Raw genomic sequence first — 26,010 nt, 5'->3', positions numbered from 1 at the left:
GCGGATTGACTATTGGGATCTCTTTAGCTTTAGTATGACTATTACTATAGGCGCTGGAGTCAGCTTGTCTGAGTATGTAAACTATGTGGTGGATACGATAACAAATAAGCCTTCTACATCAGCCAATTCTTCTTCCATGAGGGACTTCAATGAAGCAAGATTTTTTGATTTCCCGTTCATCGTATCGACCGACCCAGACCCCGTACCTGTCCCCGATGAAAGTCAGGATGAAACCTGCTTTCATTCAAAACCAACTCACTCTAAGGAAAGGAGAGCTTTGCGAAAGTTTAAAAAGGAATTGAGTGAGCTCTCGCCTAAGGGAAGAGTTTAATAAAGCGGAGAGGGATTTTCCGACAACAAAAAAGCTTTTCTCCCCAACCGAGGTGATAGACCACCTTATGGCCGATGTGATTACCAGCCAAAGGGCAAAAAGACGGGGTTGAATGCGACTCTACCAATACCAATCTCCTCTGGAGCAAGGAAAAGCAACTCTGCCTGGTATCGGTAACGATTAACATATTCTTTTTTTTGAGAGAGGGGAACCCTTACTTAAGAACAGAGAGTGGCCGAGCAAAAAAGCAAGGCAAGGGATAAAGGAGAAGTACCCGGCCCGGCAAAGAAGGGTCTCCCATTAACAGGTTTTTCCTTAGTAAGCTAGCTTTGGTTGCTAAGCAAGCCAGGTTCTCTTTCACTCCTGGAATGAGCCTTTTGGCGACTCTCTCTCAACACAAAGAAAGAAGAGATGAAAGGATCTTCAAGTAGCCCTGACTAAGGTTTGAAAAGATTCCCGGGGGTACTACAGCTTGCGTGGAAGGCTAGGGTGGTTTTTAGAAAGCGCGAAGACAGAAGACGTCGTAGGGAACCAATTTCTATCGCTTTCCCCCTCTAGTGGTCATTCATTCTTTTGATGACTCGCAGTCGAAAGAGTTGGTTGGCAGTTCAAACCTCAGAGGGAGTTGAAGAGAGGCCTTTCAGTTCGTTCAAAGGCACTAGGGACGAGCCATTACAGACGGTCTGATGCTTCTGGAGTTCGCTCATATCGAATTGTCCAAAAGCTCATCAACCTGTCCGAGGGATGATGAAGGCGATGCCACAATTGAGGGAACCGCCCTCTTACTCTTTTTTAGATAAGAATGCGAAAGACCCTGACCCTGCCAACCAAGCCCACTCAGATAGACTAAGTAGACCAAAAAAAGTGCACAAGAAAGACTAAGGAAACAAAACCTTTTCTCGATAACTCTGGGCCAAGTAGCGATACTTCACCCAGATTCAATCATCACGTCAACTTGCTTTATTCAACAAAGTGATCAAGCTTCTTAGCCACCGGGGACCGGCCTCGTGAACGCATTCGCTAAAGGCACTACTGGCCGGCTTTCTCAATCTTCAATCTAACTTCAGAAATTGAATAAGCCCACTTGACGAGATTAGATCTAATTCTCTTTCTAACATTTTTGGATTGACAGGAAGCTTTCTTGCTGTGTGATTCTGCCCCCCACTCTGCCAGCAGCCTATGTGTCGATCTATACCCAGTTGATCTACCGCTATTTTACTTTGCACGTTCTGGATAGGCGCGCATCCTCATAGAGTGAGGGGTAGAAAAGATAAATGAAAGACTAGAGCGCGAGCTAGCTGATCTACCGACAAGTCTTTGATTTCTTATCCGCGAAGGCAGACTTGGACTCATTGAAGAAAGCACTTGAGGTGAAGACCAATGAGCGATTGCGACAACTACGAACCCCTTAACTAGGTTTTTTACTAATACTAACTAATAGGCTTTCAGAAGCTTTTCCACCCAAAGAGGGGAGGAAGTGCTAGCTGCCAACTTTCCAGACGAGCGAACATCTGAGCTCAGCAGCGCATTTACTATTTGGAGATGGATGGCGCCAGGCAGGGTAAAAAGAAGGATTTTTTTCCATTAGCCGAGAAAAGAAGTAGCAAAGGAATATCGCTATCGTGGGAAAAAAAGAAAAACGTAGGATAGGAAGCTCTATTTGATCGAAGGGATGGCTAAAAGGCCAAATCCGGCTAAAAACAAAAAGAAGAGATCAAGGAGAGGGAGCTAGACGAGCACTTGCAAGAGAGCGACCGGCAGATCTAAAACTGCTATAGTAAAGTAGAACGAAAGTACCTCCCAAAGGTTCTACCTTTTCTTGTGCGTTCGGGAATAAATAGAAAGTTTCTAAATGTATAGAAGACTCTCGATTGATTGGTTGTAATGTTCACGAGGTTGTATATAATCCAATGTTCAGTGATATGACTTTCCTACTGACTGAATTGCTTGAATTAGTTGAAGGTGCGGAGTCTTCTTCTTTTGATTTGAGACGAATTCATTTTTCTACTGAAAGTGCTTTTGATAGGGAATAGGGAAAAGCCTTGCCTTATTCAAGAGTACCAGGAAGGAGAAGAATAAGCATTACCTCTGTTGAAGGAAGAAGCCCCTCCCTTTGCTTATTTATTCTTCCTGGTCTTCGGGTCTCATCTGAACGGCTCGCTGCCTATTTAGTTAGATTTTTTGTTTTGATTCCAGAACAGAACTAGAGATCCTGGCCCCCTCCCTTGAAAGCTCCTGGTGCTGCGACTATCACCGGTAAGTTGCGTCGGATCAACATCGGGATTAAAATAAACTGCAAAAGCAACTAAGTCAACGCCTATTTGCTGTGGATCTACTGGCCCGGACGCTTGAATCTATTCCACCGCAAACTACCGAATATACTACTGCAGGATCTTCCGCTGCTTTTGTTGTTATTGCTCTCACCTGTCACTACGCCACCTCAGCAGCTGGGACCCCCTAACCTTTTCTATCTATCTTTAGAAGTAGGGCGAGTGAGTCCGTTCCTTTCCCGTGAAGGTTTTGGGATATGTGACCAGATGCTTCCTCCAGATCTAACGTCTCTATCAACTAAATTCTCTTTTCTTCACCGGATCGATACTAACTTACCTACTCCTGCTCCTACCGGATCCAAGAGGGCCGATGCCCGATTCCCCGACCCATTACTCATTCCTTCCCGACTCGATAGGGATTGCAATCTCGAGAGAGGGAGCAACAATTGACCTCCTACAATAGGTAGATGGGGTGGGCTACGATGGATACAGTGAAATCAATCCTTATTCCGCACTCCCTCTCACCGGCCTGAAACATATATAAATCATGAATTCTTCAGAGCGGGCCGGCAGGCCGGGCGTACGGGGACCGTCGAAGAAGTGCCTCAACGCGCCGCAGCCACTACGGAAAGAGAATCTGCTTTCATGGGAATATCTGATTCGAAGGCAAGAGACGAAGAGACAATAAGTTCATTTCCAGACCATGGGTCACAGAAAGGATCGGATCGAAGGAGAAAGGTTTGGCACTTCCTAAAGTCATTTCAATAAGAGGTTGCTTCTTGCATCTTAGCTAATTCAACTATTCCATTGATCCAAGGATCAATTTCCCTTAGCCCTTAAGCTTCAAGCTAGAAAGCCGAAAGCCTTTTAGTCAACAAGTACAGATTTTTAGACTGGCATCTTAGAATAAGAAAGAATTGTTCTAGATCCGGAATTTGCAACATAAGTAGAAGCATGCTATGCTAGCATAGAATAGTTGTACCGAGTGAAAACTACTTTTCTTAGGATGAACAGTATAAAGATCTTCTTCGTCGATAACAAGCCTTTCCTTTCTTTATAAAGGAAGAGAACCGGAAAGCTTTGATGCGAGGAAAGTCAGTCTACAAAGACAGACTAATTCTCTCTCTTCTGCCTATCGCGTTATCTAAGCTCCAGTTAACCCAATGCAAGACAGAGGGATCTATAATCAGACTGACTTTTCTCTTTCCAAAAGTGGAGAGCTTCTTTTATGCCATTATCTTCCTGCCAAACCAACTAGTTCGATCCAACCCGGCGGACTTAGAGCAAGAAATGTGTACTTTCTGAATAAGCGTATCATGTTTAAATAGTTCCAACCTATTCTAAGATAAGATTCGAAGAGCAGATTAGCCGTAAGCAGATGAATAATTGTCTCTGTAAACCACTGATTCAAGGCCTAGTTGAATTACGGCTATTCTCACTAGTCTTTATTTGCCTTTTCATCCAGCTCGAGATCGTTTTTTACGTCGATCAGGTTACCGGCTTTAAGAAAGCACTGCTGGGCCCACGGCTTCGAGAAGCCGAGAGGCTAAAGAAAAAGTCAAGTCCATCAACCTCGTTAAGAGTCGTTCCACCCCGGTGGGTGAAGAGGCTGATGTCGGGAGAGCAATCGATATTATCTTGGTTGGACGAGGGTTCCAAACTTTCTCTTTTGTTTGTCTATCCTTCTTTTTATAAGAGAGTTCTTGAAGCCTTAAAGTCGGTGGAATAGGCCCCTAAGTCGGTGGGGCATTGGGCAGCCCTTATTGCCCAAGGGCAAGGCCACGCTAGGCCATTCAAGAACCTTCTATAGAATGCTAGCTTCTTGTAGCTTGTATGGCAGCCCCTTTGGACGACCTAGGCAGCTTCCTAGGACTCTCTAGGGTCCTCTAAGATGCCACCACTCCTTTGTGCTTCCATGGCCTGACGTGTTCTTGGCATTGTCTTGGCCACTCTTCCACATGCACCCTCGTGCTCCCACGATACTCCTAGGCCTTCAATCATGCCAAGATCCATGTGAACATGTTCCATGCCCGACCATGCCGAGGTGTGATACCAAGAGAGCCATCGCAACCACTGATCTACCCATTGGCCTAGAAGAGTGCGCTCCTCTATCTCTCGTTCACCATCGAACACCAGCTCGTCTGGAAAGAGCCCTATCTCCTTAGGCTTTAATTCCCTTCGAAAAAGAGAATCGATCATCTTCGCCTTCAAATAGGGATTGAGAGGCTTTCCCCTACCCAACCTGAATTCTAAGGGTAATCGATGTGAACCATAGGGTTTAGAAGCAACAGCTTTCAATCGTTCCCAACGTTTAGATTGAGTAGACATCAAAGGGGAGAGAAGACGATAGCCTGCACCAGCTAAGCATTGTAGAACAGACATTGAAATGCTATATTTACCCGCTAACTGACACAAGCCAACAGTCAATCGACAGAGTGTCAATGCCTTAAGAGATATCGGGGACAAATCAATTTGCATGTCCTTAGAAAAATCGAAATAGAAAATTGTAGATGTCTTGTTCTTTACTGAGGGAGTAGGTATGGCGCACACTTACTTTTTGAATGGGTTACCTTAGGCATTACTAACTAATCCACTATGTCTGCTATCGAATAGCCTAGGCAAGATAGAAAGTCTCTCTTATTGGTTGGGCAGATAGGAATTGAGACTTTCAATGGTCCGCTCTTCTCTCCTCGTGATCGAAGCTGACCCCAGAAGTTGGGTATTCCTTCTTAAGAGGACACTAACCCTCCCGATCTTGCTAGTCGGGGGCTCAGTCTTTCAAGATTCAATCTTTCCCCTTCCGGTCCCAGGGAATCGCTCTTATAGTAGGTATGTCCCCAACTTCTCTTTATTAAGAAAGTCGGTTGTCTACTATAATTAGATTAAGATCGTAAAAACATAAGCTTGTAATATAGCTAGACCAAATTCAATAAATGGAGTCCGGTAATAACATTATGAAACTGAACCCATATGGCAGAAAGCAGAAGCAGCGGGTACGTCTGTTCGGGTCCATTCATGTCCAATAAACTTCAAACAAAAGGAGATTCGAGTATTAGAGTTGAGTTGATAGGCGATGGGAGGATGGGGGGAAGAGTAAAGACAAGACGGAAGCAAGAGTTCCATCATCTTACTTTACTAGTTTCATTTCCGTATGATAGTCACCCCTTTCTCGGTAAAGCAGAGTGAGCAGCTTCTTTCTTTGCTACTGCTGCCATACCACAAAGAAGTCCAATAGCTGCGCTTACTTCTTCCTTCAACCCTGAAAAGAGCATTTGCATCCCGGGATTCTCTCCATCTCAAAAGTGGATTCCCCTGCAAGGGTACTTGAGTACGACTACGGCTATGAAAAGCTTATCGAAAGAGGAGGAAAGAGCGTAAACTCGACTCAAAAAGTTTCAGTTGCCTCCCTCTCTCCACCCTATAACTGAAAAAAAGGAGCACGGCGAAAAGCCAACCTGATTTTTTTTTCATTTGACGAGGGAAGACCTTAAGTACTGAATTAATTAAATTACACCTATATCGCGAAAAAGAGCTGCTCTAGCTTTAGCACGCACCCTTTCTCCTATGAGGAAAGTGACTCTTTCTGATTCATGTCTGGCCCTTCCTGGATCTGGAACACAGTATACCAGTGACTTTGTCCTTGAATTCATTCTATTTCATATCCACCGATTCGTGGAAGAGACCAAGGAAGAGTAAGATAGATTTACGGCCGGCAGGCGGGTCTAGAATAGATTCCCCAACGGGTCCTGACTTTTCAACAACAGAGGCGAAAACTTACTCTTTCAAGTCAAAGTCAAAGTCGGGTAGACTAAGATGGAGTTTATTTTACAGTTGTTCCAGGGATATGGGTATAGAGTGAATTCTATTCGCTCTTTATGAAGTTCCGTGCACTCCTTATATCATAAATAAAAAAGTCAGTATGGTGCCCCGATAGACGCGTAGACCGAGTGAGTTTCCGCCGATCCCGATCCAGATGTGCCAAAGATTGAGGACTATGAGGGTATGGTGCTATCCTTGTGCTTTGTTTGTTGCACATGGCCTAATGTACACTTGCCCCCTTTTTCTCACTTTTTTGGTGGTTTGTCAATTTGAATCTATTTTCTTTATGCTACAGAAAGACGGAAAGGGGAACCGACTCGTTCCTTCCTTGCGGAGGACGAATCAAGGCCTGAAGTTGGTTCGTCGAGCAAGAGGAGAGAAGGATCAACAAGGATTTCATACCCCATGCTAGTTCTTTTTCTCTCTCCCCTAGATATGCCTTTAATAAGTCCTCCACCTATTCTCGTGTGACGACATCTATGATTGTGAAATTCAGGAATGAACAATTGCAACAATCATGTTCAATTTCTTTTGGCAGTTTTAGATTGTGGTGCTTTGTAATCAAGGGCGAGAAGGAAGTTCATGAAAAGGTAGCTCACATACCTTTCCAGGCCTAATTCTTTAATAATCACTTCAGCTCTTTCATACTTTTGACGTCGACTCATCTTGCTTGGAAGTCTTAAGAATGCAACAAAAACTAAGGTTTCCTCTACAGTCAATTGTGGAAAAAGCACATAATCTTGTGTCACGAAACCCACCTAGCACAACATTGCTCAATTCGGTATGGAAGTTAATACAAAATCATGTACATTGAAAGAAAGACTTTTATATATTCTTGGTTTTAAGGCAATAGAAATAGAGAAGGAAAAAAGAATTATTGATGGATAGGTAATATACCTCCTATTGATAGCTGTATTATATGGGATGTCATTGTATGTGACAGTTCCTCTGACATTTTCTTGCAATCTTCCTCCAAATATCTTTAACAAGGTTGTTTTCCCACTGCCAGAAGGCCCCATTAAGGCAAGAATTTCACCCTTCCTGTTATACCCTTGAGTATCTGCTTGTAATTGTCATGCTCAAACTGGGAAGCTACCTTTGATACAACTTCCTTGACAGGATTGTTGGAGGAAGCTTGGCTAATCTTCACCTTGTACTCAACATCTGCAAACTGCATTCAAAGACCATTTAAATGGCAGAAGCCAAAACTCTGAAACATATATCAACAATTTGATTCTTTGAAACACTTCTGAGAAATGAAAGATTGGTTAGAGAAAAAAAAAGTACCTTGAGAAATATGGGGAGGGGTTGATCTTTATCAGCAATTGATGTATCATCCTCTACCTCTATATCAATTTCAGAGCTTCTGTTTCTGAGGTAAGCTTGAGACATGAACTCTATGTTATGGCCAAAGCCATTGCTTCCAGCAATCTGCATGGAGCCAACAGCTGGAGGGGACAATGAAAAATCCTCAATTTCATCTTGTCTAAGATGCTCCATTGTGTCATGAACTGCAAGTTAAGCGTTGCTCTATCCTGTTTAATGGTGTTGGACAAAGTTCATTGTTATATATGGTGGATAAGATAGACATAACCAAAACTCTGCCTAAATCTTGAAACTGTTGAGCCACATGCTTTCTATGGGAAACTATAGACTCTTTCTAATTGTGAATTTCTAGTTATCACACGCACTTGGTGCGCTTGACTTTCTTCAAAATTCTTTTTTAACCAAGTGTTCAAATGACACTGTTTGGGGTATTCTAACTCAGCAACGACGTACTAGCTGTTAATACATAATTAACTAAATCAAAGTGTTCCCTCTCTGATATCTAAGTTTTTTAGATGAGACGGTTCACACAATTCACCATAGTAGAGCAGGCAGAGGTCCAGGATTCGAGTCTTGCCGCCACTTATTAACAGTGGAGGTAGGAGATCCAGTTAACGAAAAGGCTAGGCTGCAGCTATTCAAGCATCTCAAAGTCTATCTATAACGATTGCTATTTCATATCGGAGCTTCTGCTAAAGGAAGTGGTGATCCCTAGCTTGAGACTCAAACTCCGGAAGCCGACCTGCCAACAGACATTGTGGGAGAATACTCTTCACCATCATCAGAAAATGTTGCTTAGCGGCAACCTTGAAATAGGGTCAAGTTTGACTGCATCAAGCTCTAAAGCCGGGTATTCTGTACCAGCTCGAAGCCTTATAGCTAGATCAAAGACTGCCGTAAGTTGCATCTTGAGTCTTAAGAATTGGGTCCCTTAGCCCCTGGATTGGTGCGCAAGCAAAAGAAGAACAAAAAAGAGGGGCCTCTGGCTTATTAAGAAGCATATAAACGACATACTAAGCAGAAGCGCGTAGACGAAGGGAGAGGGGCTTTTTCGAAAGGCTAGAAACTTATACGTATATAGATATAGTGAGTGTGCGTGCGGGGTGTAGGTATACCACTTACGAGAAAGAACCCCAAGTCAGTAAAGTAGTTAACCAAACACAAGTAAGAAGTTCGTCAGTCCTTCCTCCGATGCCTCCCGTTCATTCTTCTTCATTTCATCATTTTGTTGTGTTGTTCTGTTCATAGGTCCCAAGCCCTTCTTAGAAAGCCCTCTTCCCTCTCCTTAAGTTAAGAAAAAAAGAATGCTGCTTGATTGAACGAACATTGTAAGAACCTTTCTAACTGACACCCCAGTCATAATGCCACCCACGTCTTTTTTTCTTTTGAACAAGCCTTCTAAATCCCAATTTTTTTTATTTGAGTTCATAATAACTGGCGGGTTTCATTAATGAAAAGAAAAGCGGAGGCCCGCCATCTGCTAGCATTGTGGTTTTCCATCGATTCTTTATCAATGGCCCACCCTTTCTTTGAACCTTGTCAATGATCGAACTTAAAGATATGAACTGAGTGCCATTTGATGAGTAACTGAGAACAAAGGAGAGGGATATGGAAAGAATGAAGTAATGAAAGAGGAAGTCATTGCTAGTAGTAACGACTTGTCACGATCCATTGGTTCATATAGAATCCATGTCCTAGGTGTATCAAAAAACATTCTTTTCGCTAAGCGTATATAATAAAATAGAGTGAAAAGGTCCACCCGAAACCAAGGGGGTACTAACTAACAGCTGAGTCCTCTCCGAACCGCAGGAGATAGTTGCCCATCATACGGCTCACCAACTTCACTTGCCTCTATGGGAGGCTCGCTCCGGGCAGGTTCGGATCACTTACAATACACGGGCTCTACGAAGGAAGGGGTTGGGTTAGGAGCGTTTTCAATATGATTCTTTTCCTGTATTTGTTCGATGAGAAATGCGAGTCTGTTTTGTCCACTTTCTTCATCCCCCTCTATCAAAATGATCAAAAAGGAAGGCAAGCTTGCTTCTTATTCCCGTGTTTGATCTCTTCCATCTCTGCCTGGCTCGTTGTCACCTATGTTGAAGAAAGGTTTAGAACCCTGTAGAGAATGAAGAGGGGCCAAGGATCTTCCTCTCAACAGTGCTTTTCGAGGCTCCCCCCTGAATAAGTAAGGCCCCGTTAGCCTGGGCGAAAATGGGGATAAAGAGTAAGGATTGAAGCCCCCTTAGCTTTGCCAGGCACTGGACAGGGGTTAGCAATGTAAATGTGTAGAGCCAAGTGTAGTGTGGTGTAGTAGTAGGCACTTCTAGGCCCCTTCCCGGCTACTGGATCACTTCAGTGCTTCGGGTACTACGAACCCTCTGCCATCCATCGCAGCAGAGCCGTTTCATGAGCGGGGGGGGGGGGGGGTAGGGGGGGGGGGTCTAAGCGTAGTCCTTTGAATCAAACGTTAAGTGAAATCGATTCTTTTTTAGATATCAAAATCTAAATCGGATAGGATAGATGGATGGATCTATCTTTCTATTCATATATATTACTAATCAAAATGGATTTATATAGTCTTGTAGCGTAGCAAGAAGCCCCAAATCCTTGATTTGGCCAGGAAAGATTGCACTGCTTTGGGCCCAAGAAGCGAAGGGAATGAGCTCGGCTGCTTCTCCTCCACACTTCTTTTTCTCCGTGCCCGTTCGGCATGCGCTTCGCGTGCCATTGGCGCTTTGCTCTCCTCTTATTCTTCATTGGACGGTTCGGATGGACTTCGCCGTTCTTTCCCAAGTAAAATCGAAAGGGCTGTATCACATCGAAATGTCGATTCGTTTTCCGCCCCCAATAAGATGGGAATTTGTAACCCCCCATTTAGACTTTTGGGCCCTTCATCTTTCTGAATCGAGACCCGGCCCGGCTCGCGTCGTTCCAACAACCGGCGGGGAGCACCTCAGTATACGATCGCGCGCAGTAACTGGGAGTCCTATTACACCTAAGGCCAACTTCAATTCACCAAACCAAGGTTCATCTCGTGTAGTCATTGTGGACTCGTACAAGGATATTGAGTAGACGGTTGATGTATCAGACTCGACCCTATCTTTCGTAGCATGCATTCCCATCCGTGTCGCAACTGATTCGGTAAGCTACGTGTCCGGTGCACGGAGAACTGCCTTCGGTCCCCCAAACTTACTTACTCGTGGCAACCTTCCGGCCGCCCAACGACCTATAACGCTAGTCACTACTCCCACTGGGGCTAGGAAGTAAGCCCCACAACCCAAAGCGGCGAAGAACAAATAGAATTTGCTACAAAAGCCGGCTAACGGGGGTATTCCTGCGTATGAGAACATAGTAATGGAGAAAGTAATAGCCAAAATAGGATTCGTTTTGGCTAGAGCGCCCAAATCAGCTATATATTTGAACGGGTTTGCCGTAATGCTAAAACTATGGCGAATGCATCTATCGTCATTGATGCATAAATAAAGATACCAATTAGTAGTGATTGAATTCCTTCTATGGTTCCATATGAGAAACCAGTACGAATATAACCTACATGTCCAATTGAACTATGAGCTAGAAGTCTTTTTACTTTCGTTTGGGCCATGGCGGCCAGTGCTCCTAAGATCATAGAAGCAATGCTGCAGAAAAAGAAGATTTGTTGCAATGTAGCTCCATAAGAACCATAAATAGAAACACGTGAAATATTAGCAGAAATAGAGATTTTAGGCGCAATAGAAAGGAATGCTGTAACCGGGGTGGGTGAACCCTCATAGATATCAGGTGCCCACATATATAGAGTCAAAAGATATATGGAGTCCGAAAGGTAGGGGGTTTTCTTCGGGGCTCGAGAGATGGAATAGATAGGGCCCCACAAGTTTTGAATTTGCCACTGGGGAATTCACACGAAAGGGAACGAGGAATTCTTAACGAAAAAAGTGCTCTCTGAACCGAACGTGAAAGTAGTTTTCCATCAGACGGCTTTTCCTGTAACTATACTCTCGACTTGGATTATATATCCAAAAAGGTCCTCTCACGGCCATTCCACACGCTGCCTAGCAAAGACGTGGTTATCTGAAATGGATTCTCTCTTTTGTAGTAGATGCCGAACCTGTTGTGCCCCATTGACTAAGAAGGGGGCGGACACAACAGCTATACGGACCCCTTCCATTCTGTTGTTGCCAGCCGGAATTTTTTATTATAAAGGGCAGGCAAAGCCCGAAGGCAGCTATCCCAATAGGAAGGGCGGAACGAGGAGAGGGCCCGGCAATCATACCACGGCGGTCAAAAAAGCGTGTTCCCTTCAGATAAGACGCACCGTAGGCCATCCTCGGCCTTCTTCGTTTTCGATGAAAAAAAAATCTCGATCTCCGAAAGCGTTTTCCTTCCCCCGCCGCACCTCCCTCCCTTCGTCGAGCCTTTCCTTTAATGGTTGGGGAAAGCATTCCCTTATCTGAACTTGGTGGGCATTCTTTCCAGCCTTAGTAAAATAGGGGGTGGGTTTGGCTTGAACATAGGCTCAAACAGAATTTGAAGGGTCCTAGCTACGCCATGCGTTCAATACAAAATCTGGAAAGCTGCAGGGATGACAAAAAGAGGGCGCTTTCCTGTGTTGCACTGAAAAAAAGGACCTAAGAGACGAGCGTCTTCTCTTAGGTTTCTTCCTCCCGCGCCCGTCGCCGCCCGGCCCGCGTTAGAGGGGAAGATTAGCAAAGCGGGAAAAGAAAGAGGGAAGGGGAGCAGCATCTTATTCTCTTCGCGAGAACTTCCGGATCGTAGAAGCATTCGGAACGGGCTCCGCGTTCATTTCGTTGGCAGAAACGATCCATTCCATTCGGGGCTTCGGGGAACCCAAAAACGAAGTCTTTTGACTTGAGAATCAATGATAGATAGACAAGAGATAGATAAACGATATATATATATTTCTCACAAAAAAATTGTGAGATAAAGAGCAGATGGATCCTATCCCCTATATCGAACACTCATTCCTATCTATTGATAGAAAGATCTTCGTCAAATACCGGACTTTGCCTTTTTTTAGGAATTACTCATATCCAAAGCAGCTTTTCACAAGCACCCCACCCCATACAACTAGTTGGGGGGGCTGTTCGCCTTTTGAATCAAACAAAGTAAGTAGTAGGGGCTTCATAGCAACTTTCATTCTAAAGGAAAGCGAAGAACCAACCTTTAGTCAATAGGACCCCTACTTCCCTCTTTCTGACCTCATCACTTCAATTCAAGGGAAAACCCATTTCCTAGTCACCGGGATGAGCGCACCTTTGGTACTTCAATAGGGCGAGCTGTTTGATAGTGACTTCTTTCGTTTGGTAGGCCGACGAAAGGCTACTTCAATGACGGAAACAGCCGGAAACTCGAGAGGGGCGCCTTTGGAGAAGAGTTTGCCGGTAACCAAAGCCTCACTCTAATTATGTCGTGAGGTTGACTGTATCCAATCCATAAACCCGGAAATGAAAGGTTGTTCGTTCCCTTTCATCAAGTAGGTAAAGTAGGCATACGAACCACTTTGCCTTAGACTCTATTGGAACAAAGCAAAGAAGGAGGCGGAATGGAGAAAGGAAAGGGACAAGGGCGGTCTTGCTTGGCGCGAAGGCTGCTGGTTCGGGGGTAGAGTACAGTACTAAAGGTCCTCGGACTTCCAGGCGGCTTTTCTTTTGGGCAGCTGTTCACCGTTGGATCTCGCCAATACAGCCCCCTATAGTTTTCGTTACCGAGATATCTTTTTTTTTTTCATTGTTCCCAGGGATTTTTTGGGGAATCTGCTCCCATGCTGCAAACAGTCAAATCTGAACTGAACCCTGTCGCTCTTCTTTCTTTCCTCGCGAGCAGGAAGCACACCAGCAGCGTGCGTTGCGTGATTCTACTGTGTTTTTTGCACTTGACTGGGTGGACAGTTGACCGGAAGATAACTTCGATTCGCCCGGCCAGCAGGCGGGCGGCGTGCTTATCTTGTGTGACAACACTACAGAGCGAGTTGCTCTTCTAGGCGGGCAGCTGTGTGACAACACTACAGAGAAAGCGGCGCTTTCGTGTAACATGCTATGGTCTCAACGCCCTTACGAGGTAGTGATGAGTTTCACGCGCTCTAAGCCCGGCCCGCGCGCGGTTAGGAAGATTGGCCGCAATCTGAGCGGTACCACCCACCCTACCCTACCACCTATAGGCGGCCGTCCTACAGCCGCCCGAAAAGGAACTGCAGTGATCTTGAATAGGGATCCTACAGCGATAAATAGAATCCCCATAAAAATACCACTAGATCGAGCACCAGTGATTTCGTATCCGGTCAAAATCTTGGCTAATTGATCGAAGTGGGTAGCTCCAGTAGACCCATAGATCATGGAACAAATAGGGTGGGTAGGCCTAAGCACCACACTACACGTATAGACGCGAACCCCCCTCGTTACCGTACGTGCGACTCTCACCGCATACGGCTCGCACAAAGACTCCTAAATCCATCCCGAGCCCTTTCTTCCACCTCTCCTCTCCAATCCTCGATCAAACTTGCGTTCCCCAGGCGCTATGAAATGGGGGTCTTTCCTTCGCCTATCGTATGTATCGGCTTGGCTTCGTCCCGAACCAAGGAGGCATTCTGGCGGACGCATGCGTGTAGGAAGGCCGACGACTACATAAGCTAAAAGACTACGACTACAAGACAGGCCGGAAGCGACTCGCTTCTATTCTCGTTGGGATTGGATATAGATGGGAAATCTATAGATCGTAGTAGTTCGCCAACCTCTCTAACTAACATACGATACAATTTCACTTCACGGCACGGCCAAAAAAAAGAAAGAGCTTCGCTCGGTTGGCCTTCCTACGCTGACGAATGCCTCTTTTCTCTTCTCTGAAGTCTACAACAAACAAGTGGGAGAGGCAGGATTCGAACCTACGTAGAAAAACTTCAACAGATTTACAGTCTGCCGCTTTTGACCACTCGGCCACTCTCCCCTTCCCGGGCCGATGCCCCCCTCAATGGGTTCTAATTCTAAGAAGGGGGGCGGCACCCTGAATCAATCAAAAAGCTTATTGATTTAGTTGAAGGGAACTAAGACGATTAGCTTAGCTAGCGTTCCAGGAAAATCTAGTCATTTAGTCAGTTCATAACTATCTCTGTAAAGCAAGGGGTAAAGCTTCTACAAAAGCTTCCCCCTCATATAGTCGTCGGCCTTCCCCAGCCCCCCCCGTTGCTTCTGGCGAAGCTGCGAGTTCATGAGCAAGTGAATGAACGAGCCATGTTCCTAAAAGGAAATGACCCTCTTTCTTTTCTTTTCTTCCCCTATCCCTTCAAAGCCCTTGTATAGGTTGGGCGCTAGCGCTTTACTAATATAATAAAAAGTCAGGCTCTTCTGCTGAGCGAAGCTGCGAGCCTACTTAAATATAGCTTACGCTTACCAAGCCTAATCTACTAAAATAGGGCTACAGCAAGCGAAGCAAGCTTTCCCCCTTCGTTTGTTGTGGGTCGCGCCTCACCGCAGGCATTGAATGAATGAAATGAGTGGAGATCCTCCTTCCCCCGTGCTAATTACCAAGAACTTCGTTGCCGCTTTTAAATTAGACCATCCCCCCAAAAAAGAACTCGGAGCCTAAAGAGAAGAGAGTTCAGTCTACAAGAAGCTGGCAGAGCTTTAGCCATTGGGCCACATCAATATATCCTAAACAGTAAACCTTTTCTTGTTCGTTCTTCGAATGACGCTAGTGGAGACTAATTCCTTCCGGCTAATGAAGATACTACTCCAGTCTTTCAAGTGGATCCTTCTTATCCCTAAGAATGGAACGAACCAAGTTAACCTATGCGAGAGTGAGGAATAAAAACCAACAATCAACTTACCGCTTTTGATGTCCCACGATTCTGCTAGTTTAGAAACAAAGGAGAAGGGCAGGGGTCGCTAGGTCAGAAAAGCGATAACTAAAAAATCTCCCCAAGCAGGATTCGAACCTACAACCAATCAGCTAACAGCCGACCGCTCTACCACTGAGCTACTGAGGAACAACGGACTTAATGTTGGAAGCCGACTCTCGTTCTTTGGACCAACCTATGACCGAATAAAAATGAGTTCGTCACTCTTTTTCACATACACCAGGAGAAAAGGTTATGGTAGCAAGCCCCTCCCCAGCCGGAGAGCCTCCAAGACAAGGAGGCGGCGATCAACCATCCACTCTCGAGATTCATATTGATCAATAGATCTCCGCGTCCTGCCAGTTCGCTAAGTAGACTCACTCTACCGAGGGGCAACAAAGGCTGGAACTCTTCCTGCCAAAAATAATTGACCTACTTCTCATCCTAGGAGTTATCAGGTATGAAAGAGTCCCCTCTCTGTCTGTCTCTCCGAGTTTCTACTACTAAGTAGCACTTTTGCTATTCAATCATAGAATTGATTCCGATCAAGCTGAAAAAAGTCAGCCCTATATATGTTATTAGTAAAGCGCTAACGCCCTATCTATAGTAAGGGGGCCTTTCTTGCTCGTTAGCGCTGTTTTTTGATTGCAGCTAGGGCGCCCCTTTTCTTTCTCAAAGTCAACTTTCTCGCTTGTTTGTCAAGCTTTGAAGTCCCTCTACTAAGAGATGCACCATGTTGATAGGAATCGGCAAAGACCTTCTTGTACACGTCCTCGAGGGCAGCATTCATGGCAATCATCACTACTTTCTCCCGAGGGCATAGTATGGCTTTGTTCTTGGTCTTGTTTAATAGATGTCGAGTGCCGCTTTTCCCCGACCGAGAATCTCCATCTGCTCTAAGTGGGCGCGAGCTAGAATCCTTATGTCAGCTTGGTTGTTCAAAAGATTGTCTCTTTACCCCTTGCATCTTCATCTTTTCGAAAGCCCAGACCATTCTTCTGGATCTGCATTAGTCCTATTTCAGGTGCAAAGCCTCTTCAATAAAGACCTCTTTTTTTTCTTTCTCCCCCATTTCTCATTTTGTTGATTGAAAGAGAATAAGCGCTATCCATTGAGTAAAGAGAGGGTTTTCGGTCGGTTCCCGTTCGCCTTCCCCCCCCTCATAGTCCATTAGTGGGTAGGGTGGTCAACTTAGAGGGCGCCCGCCTCCTCTTCAGACGTGTCCTCGACAACCTGGCGGTTCTTCGGTCTCCGCTTTTGGGGGCGGGAGTGCTTGGTCGCTGGGGTTTCCTTTTCCTCAACCAATTCGGTTGTGTCAGCCCTGAGATTGGTCTAACATTTTGTTATGAGCTGGCTGGATTGAAGGTCAGATAGATTTGAGTTCAAGTGGGACAGCACCTTCGATCGACCATAGGGCCTATTCTACCCTTACCGAATTCATTCTATTGAAGCGTAACGTAAAAAGCTCCTTCTCATCTTGCATTTCTTTGGTTTGGAAGTTCCAGAATGTTGTCTGTGGATTTCTATAACAAAGGAAAGCCTCCTACCCTAATACTATGCCATTTGATTGAAACAAGTTCCGTGCTGCTCACCACTCCTCGAGGCCAAGGACGGGGTCGAACCGTCATTCCAGGATTTGCAGTCCGATACATTTCCATTATGTTACCTAGCCAAACCCGCCACCTCATGTGCCAAAGTCAAACGGTTGTTCTTCCTTCTCCGCTCCTTCTTTTTCTACATATGCGGCGGCGGCAGAGAAGAGGGGACAACTTCTTTCTCCTTTGCCTTGCTCAATCTTCCTTTTCTGATTGAAAGTAGCAAGCCACTCTACTATTGGTACAGAGGCCAGATAGAAGGTTGCTCATCCAGCCCAGCGGATCCATTGTTTATGCGGCAGTGCAATGCAGCTGAAAAGGGAAGCCCCTTTTTATTAGTAAGGTATAGGTTGGTTGGGGAAAACTCCAAAACTAGGGTTCCAAAAAGCTTACCTTATATTATAGAAAAGTTTGAGAAAGGGGCACCCCTACTATACCCCTAAACTACAATTGCAAGATAGATTCAAACTAGAACCGACATAGCACATAACCGTGCAATCAGCTAATCAATAGCAAACTCCCCCACTTGGCTCGAAGCCATAGATCAAAACACACACCATAACCCATAACGCATATACTTTATTGTTGCCATAATACCATAGTGAGATTAACTCAATCCTTCATAAGCTCGTGGAACACAGACAATTTGGTACTTCATATCTTCTGCAAACCAACCTCGCATTTACTCTTGTAACAATTAAACCCATTCTCTTAAGCAGTTCAAATTCAATTTGCAACACACATATTTCACTTGTAATTGAGATCTTCTAACCGACAACACAAGGACCACACAACTCCAGAACACTTCGCAGGAGATAATCCACCTGCTTTGCCTCAAACTAACATTTATGTATACCTTCCACCGTCACAAACATTACGCAGTCACTTGATCTTCCTGAGTCTGGACTCACACCGCAACATGAAATTTACTTCACTCCCAACTAGGAACATGGAAAGATTCTTCACACGCCCATAACTCGGGATATACCTCGAATCGAGATGGACTTCAAACATCTAATAGTTCTTCCATCATTCATCAGACCCTACTCGTCGCTTCCAAATCATATGGATAAACCTCGCAGTACTAACATACTTGTCACATAGCCACAGCCGTCACTTCCACTAACAGGGACACTACCGAACGTATATGTTCAAAACACTTGTTCACACAATCAGCACCTCGGTGCTCAAGCCATAGGCAAAGATCCGGCCTCGAGTCCTCCAGACTGGCCCAACATCACTCATAGAGATCACAGCTCGCCCCTCGATCGGGGAATCACAAGCCATCGATGCACATCCGATACTGAGCGCTCATGCGCGCATGCGAATGCGTGGAAGGAATTGCAAGAGTTACTTTTCAAGCCGAATCAAGGATGCACGATAAGAATTCAAGAATGTGAAGTTTTCCTAGAGGTTCTGCAGCCTCTCAAGGATAAATACAGACGTCTCCGTACCGATCTGCGAGACTCTACTAAACCTGCTCATGACTCGTGATACCTATGTAACCTAGGATCTGATACCAACTTGTCAAATCTTGGTCAAACCTTTCCAATTTCAAGCTTCAAACTGAGAACTGTTCTTCCCATTTTATTCTGATTACCCTGAAAACCAAAACCAACGATTACATAAGTCATAATACACCACACGGGGCAAGTCATGCCCGGGAACTGACGAACAAAGTGCAAAAACTCAAAACGACCGGTCGGGTCGTTACAATTTGACGATTCAAGTCTGTTTCTTTCTATGTTTTACACTATTATCAAACTTCTTTTGCAAAAAAAAAAGGCAGAATAGCCTGGGAGACACTTGTACTTATTTCGGTTTGTCATCCCGGTCCCTACACTCCATAAAGTTTCACCCAGACACTTCAACTTAATCCAAACAAGACTTTTAAACCCTTCTGACCATTGACCGAGCTTATGTCGCATTGATATGGCTGAGGTGGACAAAATGAGTGATTTACACGCACATTAGGTGCGTGAGCTGATGATTTTTCTTTATTAAAAAAATAAAAATAAATAAATAAATAAATAAAATACTACCAGCGATTCCCTTTCGTTCTGCCCCTGTCCCCCCCCCCCCTTTGTTCTGCCCCCCTCCTCTTCTTCTTCAGCCCTTCGTTCCGCCCCCCCTCCTTCTTCTTCAGCCCTCCGTTCTGCTACCCCCTCCTTCTTCAGCCCTTCGTTCTCGCCTCCCCCCCCCCTCCCTTCTTCTTCAGCCCTTCCGTTTCCCCCCCCCCCCTCCCTCGTCTTCGTTTTTACCTTCCCCTTTTTCTTCATCTTTCTTCAATCCCTTCTTTCATTAGATTTTCTCCTTGGTATGTATTTCTTCTTCCATCATGTCATCTTCCCCTTCTCTATGACTCATCCATTTTTTCCGGTAGTTTTAGCTTTTAAATTTTTTCACAGCCCTTCCGAATTGGGGTATAGGAATAAGTCAAAATTCAAAAGACTTAATTCTGCTCTTGTATTTTTCATGGCTAGATAACTTTCTTTAAATGAAGAGTGAAGGAAGTAGTGGTACTCATGGTGGAGGAGCCATGGCAGGTGGGTTATTGTTTTAAGAAGGTTGAGTGGGTGGGTTTGAAGAAGGGAGGATGGGTTTTCTTTAATTTTAATTTTAGTTTTTTGCTTTTTTTATTTTAATTTTTATTTATGAAATTAAAATTTTGTTAAATAATATTACTTTGGTATAGAATCTGATGTGCATGCTGATTTGTCATCAACGTCAAGCAAGTGAGCATCACACGATTCCGGAGGTGTTTAAAAGTCTTGTTTTGATTAAGTTGAAGTGTCTGGATGAAACTTTATGGAGTGTAGGAACCGGGATGACAAACCAGAACAAGTACAAGTGTCTCCTAGGCTATTCTGCCAAAAAAAAACAGCATCGATTGCGAGTTGTTTTACTTTCTTCTAAAGATAGGGTTTTCGGAACTTCTTACACACTTTGTTTAAACTGATTCTTTATGTTCGAAACTTCTATCCTTGCATATCTTGACTGATTCTATGTTCTTACTGCGTTTTCAACTCGCCTATTTAAAAGCCCTAAATTTTTTTAGATCTTTCTTTGCTCTGGTTTTGTGTGTTAGCACGACTGCTCAATTCTTGTTAAGTTTCTATGGTTACCGTGCTTCGAATAGGTTTTACTGAGTCCTTAGCCTACTTATATCACCTCTATGTGATTGTTTTCATCTTGATTGTTCATCTCTTGCCTCTTTTTGTCGATATTGCTGACCTCGCCTGTTTGCTACGTCTGTTTGTTCTTCTCTATTTATATGTTGAACTGTAGAATCATAACTCTCTCTTGATTGATTTTGATTTCCTTACTTGATGGTTTGATTGAAAGATTTTATTTTAAAACCCTAAAATTCTACCTTGTCTGTTTAAATTGACCGATCCCAAACCTTATTTGCTGTGCTACTTTATTCTCACTGAATCATTTCCTTAATTGGAGTTTTCCGAACTTAGTCCTAATTGACTACCCTATTCTTACTGAATCTTGATTCTTTCCTTATTAGTCATGCACCGATTTTTTCTTTCCTTATACGCTACTGGCTCTTACCGTTTGAATTAATTCCCTTGACTTAAGGGAGTACTTGCCTTGATTTTTTGACTGACTGATTCTGAGTTCCTTAATTACCATGCTACTATGCTTCTTACCTAATTTGCTACTTGTTTTTAAGCTATAAATACTCTAGTCTTTCATTAGCACAAGACGGACACTAGCGTTCAAAACTATCGCTCATACTAAAAAATCTCTGCTCTCTCTTATGCTATTTGCTACTGTTCTAAGTTAGCCGGCTGCAAGCCAAGGCTAACCGTTTATGGTCTCTTGTTCTTTCATTCTGGTTACTCTCCTCTTCACTGGTATGTCCTAGTTTCAATTTAAAGTTCCAACAACAACATGATTCTCTTCTTTTCTCATTTCCTCTTGTTTTTAGTTTGCTTTTACTTATGGTTTTGTTGTGAAATTTGTAGTTAAGAGTTATATTATCAGCATGTTATTATGTCTTCCCCTTCCTTTAGATCAGTACATTCCCCTTTATGTGTGTTTCTGAGCATAACCTATGTCTTACTTGTTGTGTACCTACCATCCTATATCCCATGAATTCCGACATCCCTATCACCACTCTACATGGTTGTGTTCTTCATGTATGGTTTTGTGACTATGCCAGTGTCAGCTGTTTCTGAGCATGTCCAAACCAGTCCTAGACCTTTGCTGGATTATGTGTTTGCAGGCAAACGTTCTATGTGTCCCAAACCCCTCGACCCCTGTGTGTGATTGCTGAATTTACTCGTTTCTGTGAACTAGATATGTATAAACCTGTCCTAAGGTGTTTTGACTTCTGTTCATCTCTTCAAACAAATCTCTGTTGTTCTACTAAATTACTATTAAAAGAAAAGACTTTTTGTTAAATACAGTTTCTTACTAAAACCTTTTCAATTTGTGTCCATCACTTCTCACTCTACTCTTAGTCAATAAGTTCTGCCCCCTTTAGTATGTGTACTACCTTAGGATCCTTTTGAGAACCCTCTGAACTCTAGCATACTGAGGCTGGCCTTTCCACACTGCACTTGTTCAATCTTTGGTTACTAAGTCTAGGTGTAAGCACTGCCCGGGATCCTTGAGGTCCTTAGGGAACTTTGATGCACCTAGACTCTGATTTGTCTATGGAACTGAAGCACATGAGGCCATTGGAGGCTTTTGGAAATTTGGGCCTAATTGAAGGCTCCCTATAGAATAGCTTCTTGATTTTCTATTTCTATTTGTGTAATTTATTCATTGGCCTGTAATAATTTGTAAACAGATATTGGGGTATTTAGTAAAAAGGATGGGTAGATGCATACTTTATGGGGTAATACGGGTAGAAATCCTGCTCCTAGGACTTTACTTTTGAAGACTGTTTGCTCTAGACAACATGCTCATAGGATTTTACTCTTTAATCTGATTGCTTTACCTAGTAGAAATCATGTCCATAGGATTTCACTTTTAAGTTTGTTTGCTCATCAAGTAGAAACCATGTCTATAAGGTTTTACATTCTGCCATGTGTAGAAACCATGCTTAATAGGTTCCAAACAATCATGTCTTAAAATCAGTTTAGTAATAGATGCCATGCCTATAGGACCTAATCAAGATTCAGTTATAACAAGTAATGCTGAATGTTTCCATACCTGCAAATCATTAAAATCAGTGTTACGCTTTGATATCATGCATAAGGGGAGCTCTACTTGCAATTCTGACTAGTCTAATAAATCGACTTGATCACGCCTAGAACTGGTTCTATTAGTTATTAAGCATTTCCTGAAATAAGTTCTTTCAAACTACCTCAATCTCACTAGATATCATGCCTATAGGTATTAAAGGATGTTTATTTCAAAACCTGTTCTGTTTCCGTATTAATATAGACATCAGTATTCTGCGTATAGGCAAGCCTTTAGGCGTTTTCAAAACTGCATTCTCTGAAACTGTCCTTATCGCTCGATGTTTTCTGATCCTAACAGGCTTTTAAAAAGAGTCCCTAGGCAACTACTAGGGTGTAACTTCTGAGTCTAAAAAGGGTTTGTATGTTCCTGCATATTCTCTTAGATATCCTGCTTTAGGACATTGATTAATAAAAGACCTTAACTGTGCTTGAGTCCTGCTGCTTATTTGTTTGTTTGATGAGGAAATTCTGAGCCTCTTAATTGTTCCCATTATGTGTGAAAGTCCTAAATGCTTTTGACTGTCGCCTTAGAATTTTTGCCTTTTAAAACCTTAGGGGTACGTCTAGAACCACCTATAGGTAGAGGTTCTAACTCCCTTGAGGACCACTAAAAAGGGACGTGTAGCAGTACGCAATAGGAATCATTGACCAAACACTCACTTTGCATGACCAATAAGGGTATGGGAAGGGTAGACATGGGATATGATGACTACGCGCTAATGTCACGTGTAGCCCCTCATCGAGGAGTGTTTACCGGACATTGTGTGGGGTGATCCTATAGGATTACCAACCTAGTACCCCTCCTTACCAAATCCTTTCTTTATTTAAACCTTTGTTCGAACCTTTATCTTACTACTTAATTTACCCAACGTGCTTTACTTGCAACTTATTTGATTCAACCGTTTATATGGACTAATTTTTGAATATAAGTTCGGCCGGGACCCATAGTTGTGGACCAAAAGGGGTGCCTAACACCTTCCCCTCGAGGTTACTTCGAGCCCTTACCCTAATCTCTAGTAATGCAAACCAACCCAAGAATTAATCGCTCTAGGTGCTCTAACGCACCGTAATCCGTTAGGTGGCGACTCTTCAAATACCCAATTCCCAAAAGGAAATGAGTCATTACACCCCGTGAATGTCGAAACCCGGACCGCTCCCCGTCAAAAAGGGAGGGAAAAAGGGGGGCGCGATAGCATGGCGACTTTGCTGGGGAGATTTTAGGCTTTTACCATAACGAACTCGTCTTTTACAAATTAGTCCAAGCATGCTTATCCCGTACCCTTCTCCCTTATTTGAATTTAACTGTCCATTTTTCAAGCATTTATGATTTCTTTATTGCCCTGAAACTAATTTGTCTCCTTATTTCCATTTCCTGTAACCGTCTTTCAATTATTTAAATACTGTATTTATTTTTTCCTACGTGAAAATACTTGACTACATGTTATTAATTGCTTCATAAATCATGCTCCGCATCATATTCCACTCTTGCGTCTCAAATCCTATAACAACGCTTTAATGAGTGGTTGCGCTCTTCCTATTTACTACCCTTATATTTGGAAAGGCTTATTTGCGGTAAAACCAGTCGATCAGCGGTGCAGTCGACGGTTCCGTGCCTTCCCTCTCAAGTTGTCCGCTTGAGGGTATCAGTCTAAAACCCCATAGAAACCTTACTCTGGTTAAAATTGTGCATGCATCATGGTCAAACCTAGTCGGGTCAGTTTTGTTGTCCACATAATGATCCTTTAAGATAAGCCTTATCCACAGTCTATCGGGTTTTCCATAATCCCAACAGACACAACCACGTTCTGTGCATTAATTTGGAAAACTAAATGCCGATATGTTGATCACAAATGTATAAATAGTCGAGTCTGGTAGGGGTAAGGTCTAACCCTTTTGTTTTCCAGAAAATGAGGCACGAGGTCCCCAGATTCGGTATGGTTAGCATACCCTCACTCTTGCTACACTGGTGGAGGAATCTCCCATCAGATGACCGAATCAATGAATGGAAAGAGAGGGCCGCCAAATCTAGCGAGAAGCTTGAATATCTTGAATACAACATGTTGGAATTGGAAGGAAAAGTGAGGAAGAGAGTCACCGACTGCCAAAATGCTGAGGGAAACGAAGAAGGGCATTTAGAAAAGGCATTACTGCTAATGAGCCTATGCGAACCGTGGGATTTGATCGACAAGAGCATTCAGCCTGAAGAAAGTCCTTCCGAGACCAAATAGATTAGGTTTACTTGCTTTTCAAATGTAATAAGGCCAAGTGCCAGTAGTGACTTATCTTATTATTATCTTAGTGTCGTTTTGGGATTAGTCTATTTTTACATTACGAAATGAAGCATTTATTGGCATTACAAGTTCTCCAAATCTACTGTCGCTAGGCCTACCTCGGGCACAACGAGGCTCCCAAATTAGGACGTGAATTTACATTCTCGCAATATGTGTTTAAATACTGCAAACATTTCAGAACCCTTACTGACTTGTTTACCCTTTTGTTTTTTCCTTTATTTTGATTATTCCCATCCCCTGAGGTTGGTTCGCTCATACTGACATCATCAGCATACCTAAAGGTCTTCCACATCCTCTTCTTCCAAGTGATCCCAAAAGCAAAGGAAAACTCAGAATAAATGATACAATGCAGTGCCATAATTGAGGAGGAGGAGGAAGAAGGCCTCACCATTCAGACTGTGGAGAAGGGAGCTGTTCTCAGGAACTAGATCGCCACACCATCCCGAGCCCGCCGAGTCCCTGGGTAGCATGGAAGATTTTACTTCTATAGCCGTTCTAGGCATTTAAGATTTCCAGTAATTTTGTTTTAAGTCTCACTTGTTTCAAAATAAATGCTCGATCCATCTAGCCAAGCTTTGTCTGAGCAATTTTCTCAGTTTTAATCAAATGCATTTGTCCTTTATCATTATTCATTACTATTTTTTTATGCTTTTCCCTTCTACAGTATTATTATTACTTTTCCTGATGAACCAGTGACTATGACATGTAATGAGGCAACGCAACATGAGGATAGTGATTCAGAGGAGGAAGATGAAATACCCGAGGAAATTGTCAGGGAAGTTGAGAATTTTGAGAACAAGCCTAAGTCCAACTTGGACGAAACAGAAGCAGTAAATTTGGGAGACGTCGAGACCATCAAAGAGACCCGCATCAGCATTCGCTTGTCGCCAACAGAGAAGGAAGAATACATCTGTTTTCTAAAGGAATATGAGGACATCTTCGCATGGTCGTATGACAATATGACCGGTTTGAGCACATCTATAGTGGCTCACAAGTTGCCTACTAACCCCATGTGTCCTCCAGTTAAACAGAAACTCAGAAAATTCAAACCAGACATGAGTTTGAAAATCAAGGAGGAAGTTACCAAGCAGATCAAAGACAAAGTTCTCAGGGTGATTGAGTACCCAACCTGGTTAGCCAACATCGTGCCAGTTCTAAAGAAGGACGGGAAGGTCCGAGTATGTGTTGATTATCGGGATTTAAACAGAGCAAGTCCCAAAGACGACTTCCCACTGCCAAATATACATATCCTGATCGATAACTACGCCAAGCATGAATTCCAATCCTTTGTAGATTGCTTCGCAGGTTATCACCAGATCTGGATG

General features: G+C 43.5%; 1 non-coding gene across 1 annotated transcript; it reads right to left on the bottom strand.

Annotated features, from left to right (window-relative positions):
* Positions 1-14,623: 14,623 nt before the first annotated feature.
* Positions 14,624-14,706, bottom strand: TRNAY-GUA. The gene has a single exon. It is a non-coding gene; the product is annotated as a tRNA-Tyr (tRNA).
* Positions 14,707-26,010: the final 11,304 nt, after the last annotated feature.

The sequence above is a fragment of the Nicotiana attenuata genome, unplaced genomic scaffold (assembly GCF_001879085.1).
Source record: "Nicotiana attenuata strain UT unplaced genomic scaffold, NIATTr2, whole genome shotgun sequence".
Classification (NCBI taxonomy): Eukaryota; Viridiplantae; Streptophyta; class Magnoliopsida; order Solanales; family Solanaceae; genus Nicotiana; species Nicotiana attenuata.
The sequence above is the reverse complement of the archived record's forward strand: the minus strand, read 5'-3'. Positions and strand labels throughout refer to the sequence as shown.